Source organism: Diuraphis noxia, unplaced genomic scaffold (genome assembly GCF_037042655.1).
Source record: "Diuraphis noxia isolate RWA-SAM2 unplaced genomic scaffold, SU_Dnox_SAM2 contig0022, whole genome shotgun sequence".
NCBI lineage: Eukaryota > Metazoa > Arthropoda > Insecta > Hemiptera > Aphididae > Diuraphis > Diuraphis noxia.
In genome coordinates, this window is record NW_028301732.1 from 25,001 (window position 1) to 32,500 (window position 7,500).

General features: G+C 61.3%; 1 non-coding gene across 1 annotated transcript in view; it reads right to left on the bottom strand.

Moving 5' to 3' along the window:
- Positions 1 to 2,339, bottom strand: part of LOC149053907 (small subunit ribosomal RNA) — a 2,488-nt gene extending 149 nt beyond the window's left edge. The window contains exon 1 of the ribosomal RNA XR_016192462.1: positions 1 to 2,339. This exon is cut by the window's left edge and continues 149 nt beyond it. This is a non-coding gene — a ribosomal RNA (small subunit ribosomal RNA).
- Between the last annotated feature and the right edge of the window lie 5,161 nt (positions 2,340 to 7,500).

The window sequence follows — 7,500 nt, forward strand, 5'->3', positions numbered from 1 at the left end:
GGTCGTTCAATCGGTAGTAGCGACGGGCGGTGTGTACAAAGGGCAGGGACGTAATCAACGCGAGCTGATGACTCGCGCTTACTGGGAATTCCTCGTTCACGTGGAAAAATTGCAAGCCACGATCCCTAAGCACGAAGGAGGTTCAGCGGGTTACCCGGAAGCCTGTCGGCCCAGGAATGTTAACACACGCTGATTCCTTCAGTGTAGCGCGCGTGCGGCCCAGAACATCTAAGGGCATCACAGACCTGTTATCGCTCAGTCTCGTGCGGCTATTTTCGTCCGCCGCCTGTCCCTCTAAGAAGAGTTTAAGCTCCTGGGAGCCGGCGGTAGCCCTAGTAACGTATCGTGATCCGCCGGCGACGGCCGCGAACGCGGCGCGCTTCACCGCGGAGCCCAGCGCACGACTGACGCACGGCGACCGGAGGTTGCCCCCCGACCCCCGCACGCCCGCCGCACGCCGGGACGCGGATGGCGCGGCCGCGCCCGACGACCGCCGTGGACGACGGGCGAACGCGTTCGGGGATACCGGGCCGAGCCGACGGGAACGCGAACGCAGACGGCCGAAACCGCCGGCGCCGCGCCCACGCCGACCCGGGTTTACCCGCCTAGTTAGCAGGACAGAGTCTCGTTCGTTATCGGAATTAACCAGACAGATCGCTCCACCAACTAAGAACGGCCATGCACCACCACCCACCGAATCAAGAAAGAGCTCTCAATCTGTCAATCTTTCCGGTGTCCGGGCCTGGTGAGGTTTCCCGTGTTGAGTCAAATTAAGCCGCAGGCTCCACTCCTGGTGGTGCCCTTCCGTCAATTCCTTTAAGTTTCAACTTTGCAATCATACTTCCCCCGGAACCGAAAAGCTTCGGTTTCCCGGAAGCTGCCCGCCGGGTCGTTAATGAAACGCCGGCGGATCGCTAGCTGGCATCGTTTACAGTTAGAACTAGGGCGGTATCTGATCGCCTTCGAACCTCTAACTTTCGTTCTTGATCATACGAGAACGTACTTGGCAAATGCTTTCGCGTCAGTTCGTCTCGAGACGATCCAAGAATTTCACCTCTAACGTCTCGGTACGAATGCCCCCGCCCGTCTCTGTTGATCATTACCTCCGGTCCCGAAAACCGGCCCGGCGGGACGCGCGGGCGACTGGCGCCCGCGGCCCGGCGGCCCGCGCACGGAAACGCCCCGGAGGGCGGTTTCGCGCGCCCGCGAAGGGCGGAGATGCGCGGGACCGAGGTCTTGTTCCATTATTCCATGCGACCAGTATTCAGGGCCTTTTGACGAGACGGCCGTGAAGCCGCCCCGCCAGATTTGAGCCTGCTTTGAGCACTCTAATTTGTTCAAAGTAAACGTGTCGGCCCGCCGACGGCACTCGGTGAAGAGCACCGCGCAGCAAGATTGGAGTAGGCGGCCGCCGTCGTCGAACCCCGACGGCCGCGCGACGCGTGGCCGCGCGGCGCGCCGGGAGCACGAGACACGTGTCCGCCTGCCGACAATACGTCCGGCCGACGTGCCGGTAACTAACACCCCGAGACGGCTGACGAGCGCGACGGCGACCGCGCCGACGGGACACGTGGTCCCGCGGCACGGCCGGCCGCGACACGCCGGACCGCCAGGGTGGTCCGGCACCGCCCAGACACAGATCCGACTACGAGCTTTTTAACCGCAACAACTTTAATATACGCTATTGGAGCTGGAATTACCGCGGCTGCTGGCACCAGACTTGCCCTCCAATTGATCCTCGTTTAAAGGTTTTAAAGTGTTCTCATTCCGATTACGGGGCCTCGGATGAGTCCCGTATCGTTATTTTTCGTCACTACCTCCCCGTTCCGGGAGTGGGTAATTTGCGCGCCTGCTGCCTTCCTTGGATGTGGTAGCCGTTTCTCAGGCTCCCTCTCCGGAATCGAACCCTGATTCCCCGTTACCCGTTACCACCACGGTAGGCATGGAACCTACCGTCGACAGTTGATAAGGCAGACATTTGAAAGATGCGTCGCCGGTACGGAGACCGTGCGATCAGCTCGAAGTTATTCAGAGTCACCAGGTCTTTGCGCGGGCCGCGATCGGGACGCGCACGAAGCGCGCCGCGACGGGCCGGTTTTGATCTAATAAAAGCGTTCCTCCCGCGCGCGACGCCCGAGAGCGCCGCGACGGTCGGAACTCTGTCGGCATGTATTAGCTCTAGAATTACCACAGTTATCCAAGTAACTTGGGTACGATCTAAGGAACCACAACTGATTTAATGAGCCTTTCGCGGTTTCACCTTAATGCGGCTTGCACTGAGACATGCATGGCTTAATCTTTGAGACAAGCATATGACTACTGGCAGGATCAACCAGGGATCTCGGGTTTACTGCTACCGCGCCCCGCGACCGCCACGCGCGTGGCGGCCTGGGACGCGTGCGTCCGAGCGCCGGTCCGACGCCCCGCGGAAGGGGGCGGCGAGCCGACGCCGAGGGCGATCGCGTGGCCGGGACCGCTGTGGGTCACGGCCGCGCGACCGACCGCGGTTCAACAACAACAAAATGTGTGTGTGGTGTGGTCGGCACACGGAGTGCGACACGTTGACGAGACGGACCGGGTGACGGTCGACCGCCGGGTTCGGGTGACGGTGTGTGCACGGGTCCCCGGCGAGCGTACCGAGACCGGCTCTCGCCCGATTCGTAACGGCCCCCAGCCGAGATCGAGGGGGAAGCCGGGACGCGACGCGAAGTCCGCCGTCCCGTGGCTTCGCCCCGGCGACCGCCGGGCGCGGCGACGATGGCCGGCCGCGGCGGGAATGTTCTGGCGTCGAGTGTTCGTGACACGCGGAACGGTAACGGGAGTCGTCATCGGTGTGGATTGGCGCGCGCCGCGCAAACACCGGCTGGTGGACGCGCGGCGCCGGTTGAGTTTCGCCACTCGGATTGCGAGATGGGTCGGCGGCCGAAACGCGGACGCGTGTCACCTTCCGCCGGCTCTCACCGGACCGGCCACTCAACCGACGGTGTCCCGCGTACGTGGACGACCGTCAGTTGGCGGCGACCGGTGGGCGCCGCGAGGTGTACGCGCCGTCTTCGGCGTCGCCCGTGGCTTTGCTGTTGTGGTGTTCGTGATCGGCGGCCGGCCGTCGACTGCAACGCCGACGACCGAACCGCTCACAAATTTACAAAATCCCGGGTTTTTCCACCTTAATGGCGTAGCGTCGTTCGTGTAACAGTGGACGCGCGCCCGTGGACTACCGCAATCCGCGCCCGTATCGGATCCCCCCGCCCGAACACTAATACCCCCGCCACAATCGCATTTCGCCTAACGTTGTTACAAGTCGTCGACCACCGTACGCACGCCGCTTGGCGGCACGGCACGAAAAAAAGTGGCGGGACGCAAATCTAGCCGGCCGACCACCTACGACACCGACCACCGGGCGCGCGGATTGGGACAGTGATAATACATTTCGTCTAACCGACCACCCGTAATGGCGTAGCGTCGCTCGTGCAACAGTGGACGCGCGCCCGTCAACTACCGCAATCGGCGCGCGTATCGGTTCCCCCCACCCGAACACTAATACCCCCGCCGCAATCGCACAATCGAAAAATATTTAAAAATCGCATCACGTCCGTCGGACCTACTATTCCTGATAGTATTCGGTGCGCCCGACGAGATCACCTCTTTGGTTCGTCCACCGAACACCGACCGATAACGAGTTATTGGGTTTGGAAAAAATCGCGATCCAAAAACTCCGGTTTCGAAACCCCGTGCAACGTCGACGTCCGGGCAGCCCGCATGCGACCTACCCCGGCTCGACGGACCACCGTGGACGGTCGACTGGAAAATAAAACGTGTTCATCGTAAACGACGTTAGGACGCGCGTAACAGTGCTACGTAATTTTTTTTCACCCGACCACCCGACATGAACAAATCTTCTCCCGTCCCACCGACCGCGGTCTACCCGGGCAACCCCGAGCGCATTTCGTCTAACCGACCACCCGTGACGTTGTTACAAGTCGTCGACCACCGTACGCACGCCGCTTGGCGGCACGGCACGAAAAAAAATGGCGGGACGCAAATCTAGCCGGCCGCCATGCGGTCCCGAGTAGCAGTACCGGCCGACCGCCTACGACACCGACCACCGGGCGCGCGGATTGGGACAGTGATAATACATTTCGTCTAACCGACCACCCGTAATGGCGTAGCGTCGCTCGTGCAACAGTGGACGCGCGCCCGTCAACTACCGCAATCGGCGCGCGTATCGGTTCCCCCCACCCGAACACTAATACCCCCGCCACAATCGCACAATCGAAAAATATTTAAAAATCGCATCACGTCCGTCGGACCTACTATTCCTGATAGTATTCGGTGCGCCCGACGAGATCACCTCTTTGGTTCGTCCACCGAAAACCGACCGTTAACGAGTTATTGGGTTTGGAAAAAATCGCGATCCAAAAACTCCGGTTTCGAAACCCCGTGCAACGTCGACGTCCGGGCTGCCCGCATGCGACCTACCCCGGCTCGACGGACCACCGTGGACGGTCGACTGGAAAATAATACGTGTTCATCGTAAACGACGTTAGGACGCGCGTAACAGTGCTACGTAATTTTTTTTCACCCGACCACCCGACATGAACAAATCTTCTCCCGTCCCACCGACCGCGGTCTACCCGGGCAACCCCGAGCGCATTTCGTCTAACCGACCACCCGTGACGTTGTTGCAAGTCGTCGACCACCGTACGCACCCGCGTAAATCGAACGCTGCACGCCGCGTGGCTGCACGGCACGAAAAAAAATGGCGCCGCCTGCGCGGGCGGGACGCAAATCGCGTCCCGCTAGCCGGCCGCCAGGCGGTCCCGCGTAGCAGTGCGGCCGACCACCTACGACACCGACCACCGGGCGCGCGCGGATTGGGACAGTGATAATACAACATGCACACTGTCCTTATTACCATCTGGTAATTTTTTTTTCACCCGACATGAACAAATCTTCTCCCGTCCCACCGACCGCGGTCTACCCGGGCAACCCCGAGCGCATTTCGTCTAACCGACCACCCGTGACGTTGTTGCAAGTCGTCGACCACCGTACGCACCCGCGTAAATCGAACGCTGCACGCCGCGTGGCTGCACGGCACGAAAAAAAATGGCGCCGCCTGCGCGGGCGGGACGCAAATCGCGTCCCGCTAGCCGGCCGCCAGGCGGTCCCGCGTAGCAGTGCGGCCGACCACCTACGACACCGACCACCGGGCGCGCGCGGATTGGGACAGTGATAATACAACATGCACACTGTCCTTATTACCATCTGGTAATTTTTTTTTCACCCGACATGAACAAATCTTCTCCCGTCCCACCGACCGCGGTCTACCCGGGCAACCCCGAGCGCATTTCGTCTAACCGACCACCCGTGACGTTGTTGCAAGTCGTCGACCACCGTACGCACCCGCGTAAATCGAACGCTGCACGCCGCGTGGCTGCACGGCACGAAAAAAAATGGCGCCGCCTGCGCGGGCGGGACGCAAATCGCGTCCCGCTAGCCGGCCGCCAGGCGGTCCCGCGTAGCAGTGCGGCCGACCACCTACGACACCGACCACCGGGCGCGCGCGGATTGGGACAGTGATAATACAACATGCACACTGTCCTTATTACCATCTGGTAATTTTTTTTTCACCCGACATGAACAAATCTTCTCCCGTCCCACCGACCGCGGTCTACCCGGGCAACCCCGAGCGCATTTCGTCTAACCGACCACCCGTGACGTTGTTGCAAGTCGTCGACCACCGTACGCACCCGCGTAAATCGAACGCTGCAAGCCGCGTCCCGCTAGCCGGCCGCCAGGCGGTCCCGCGTAGCAGTGCGGCCGACCACCTACGACACCGACCACCGGGCGCGCGCGGATTGGGACAGTGATAATACAACATGCACACTGTCCTTATTACCATCTGGTAATTTTTTTTTCACCCGACATGAACAAATCTTCTCCCGTCCCACCGACCGCGGTCTACCCGGGCAACCCCGAGCGCATTTCGTCTAACCGACCACCCGTGACGTTGTTGCAAGTCGTCGACCACCGTACGCACCCGCGTAAATCGAACGCTGCACGCCGCGTGGCTGCACGGCACGAAAAAAAATGGCGCCGCCTGCGCGGGCGGGACGCAAATCGCGTCCCGCTAGCCGGCCGCCAGGCGGTCCCGCGTAGCAGTGCGGCCGACCACCTACGACACCGACCACCGGGCGCGCGCGGATTGGGACAGTGATAATACAACATGCACACTGTCCTTATTACCATCTGGTAATTTTTTTTTCACCCGACATGAACAAATCTTCTCCCGTCCCACCGACCGCGGTCTACCCGGGCAACCCCGAGCGCATTTCGTCTAACCGACCACCCGTGACGTTGTTGCAAGTCGTCGACCACCGTACGCACCCGCGTAAATCGAACGCTGCACGCCGCGTGGCTGCACGGCACGAAAAAAAATGGCGCCGCCTGCGCGGGCGGGACGCAAATCGCGTCCCGCTAGCCGGCCGCCAGGCGGTCCCGCGTAGCAGTGCGGCCGACCACCTACGACACCGACCACCGGGCGCGCGCGGATTGGGACAGTGATAATACAACATGCACACTGTCCTTATTACCATCTGGTAATTTTTTTTTCACCCGACATGAACAAATCTTCTCCCGTCCCACCGACCGCGGTCTACCCGGGCAACCCCGAGCGCATTTCGTCTAACCGACCACCCGTGACGTTGTTGCAAGTCGTCGACCACCGTACGCACCCGCGTAAATCGAACGCTGCACGCCGCGTGGCTGCACGGCACGAAAAAAAATGGCGCCGCCTGCGCGGGCGGGACGCAAATCGCGTCCCGCTAGCCGGCCGCCAGGCGGTCCCGCGTAGCAGTGCGGCCGACCACCTACGACACCGACCACCGGGCGCGCGCGGATTGGGACAGTGATAATACAACATGCACACTGTCCTTATTACCATCTGGTAATTTTTTTTTCACCCGACATGAACAAATCTTCTCCCGTCCCACCGACCGCGGTCTACCCGGGCAACCCCGAGCGCATTTCGTCTAACCGACCACCCGTGACGTTGTTGCAAGTCGTCGACCACCGTACGCACCCGCGTAAATCGAACGCTGCACGCCGCGTGGCTGCACGGCACGAAAAAAAATGGCGCCGCCTGCGCGGGCGGGACGCAAATCGCGTCCCGCTAGCCGGCCGCCAGGCGGTCCCGCGTAGCAGTGCGGCCGACCACCTACGACACCGACCACCGGGCGCGCGCGGATTGGGACAGTGATAATACAACATGCACACTGTCCTTATTACCATCTGGTAATTTTTTTTTCACCCGACATGAACAAATCTTCTCCCGTCCCACCGACCGCGGTCTACCCGGGCAACCCCGAGCGCATTTCGTCTAACCGACCACCCGTGACGTTGTTGCAAGTCGTCGACCACCGTACGCACCCGCGTAAATCGAACGCTGCACGCCGCGTGGCTGCACGGCACGAAAAAAAATGGCGCCGCCTGCGCGGGCGG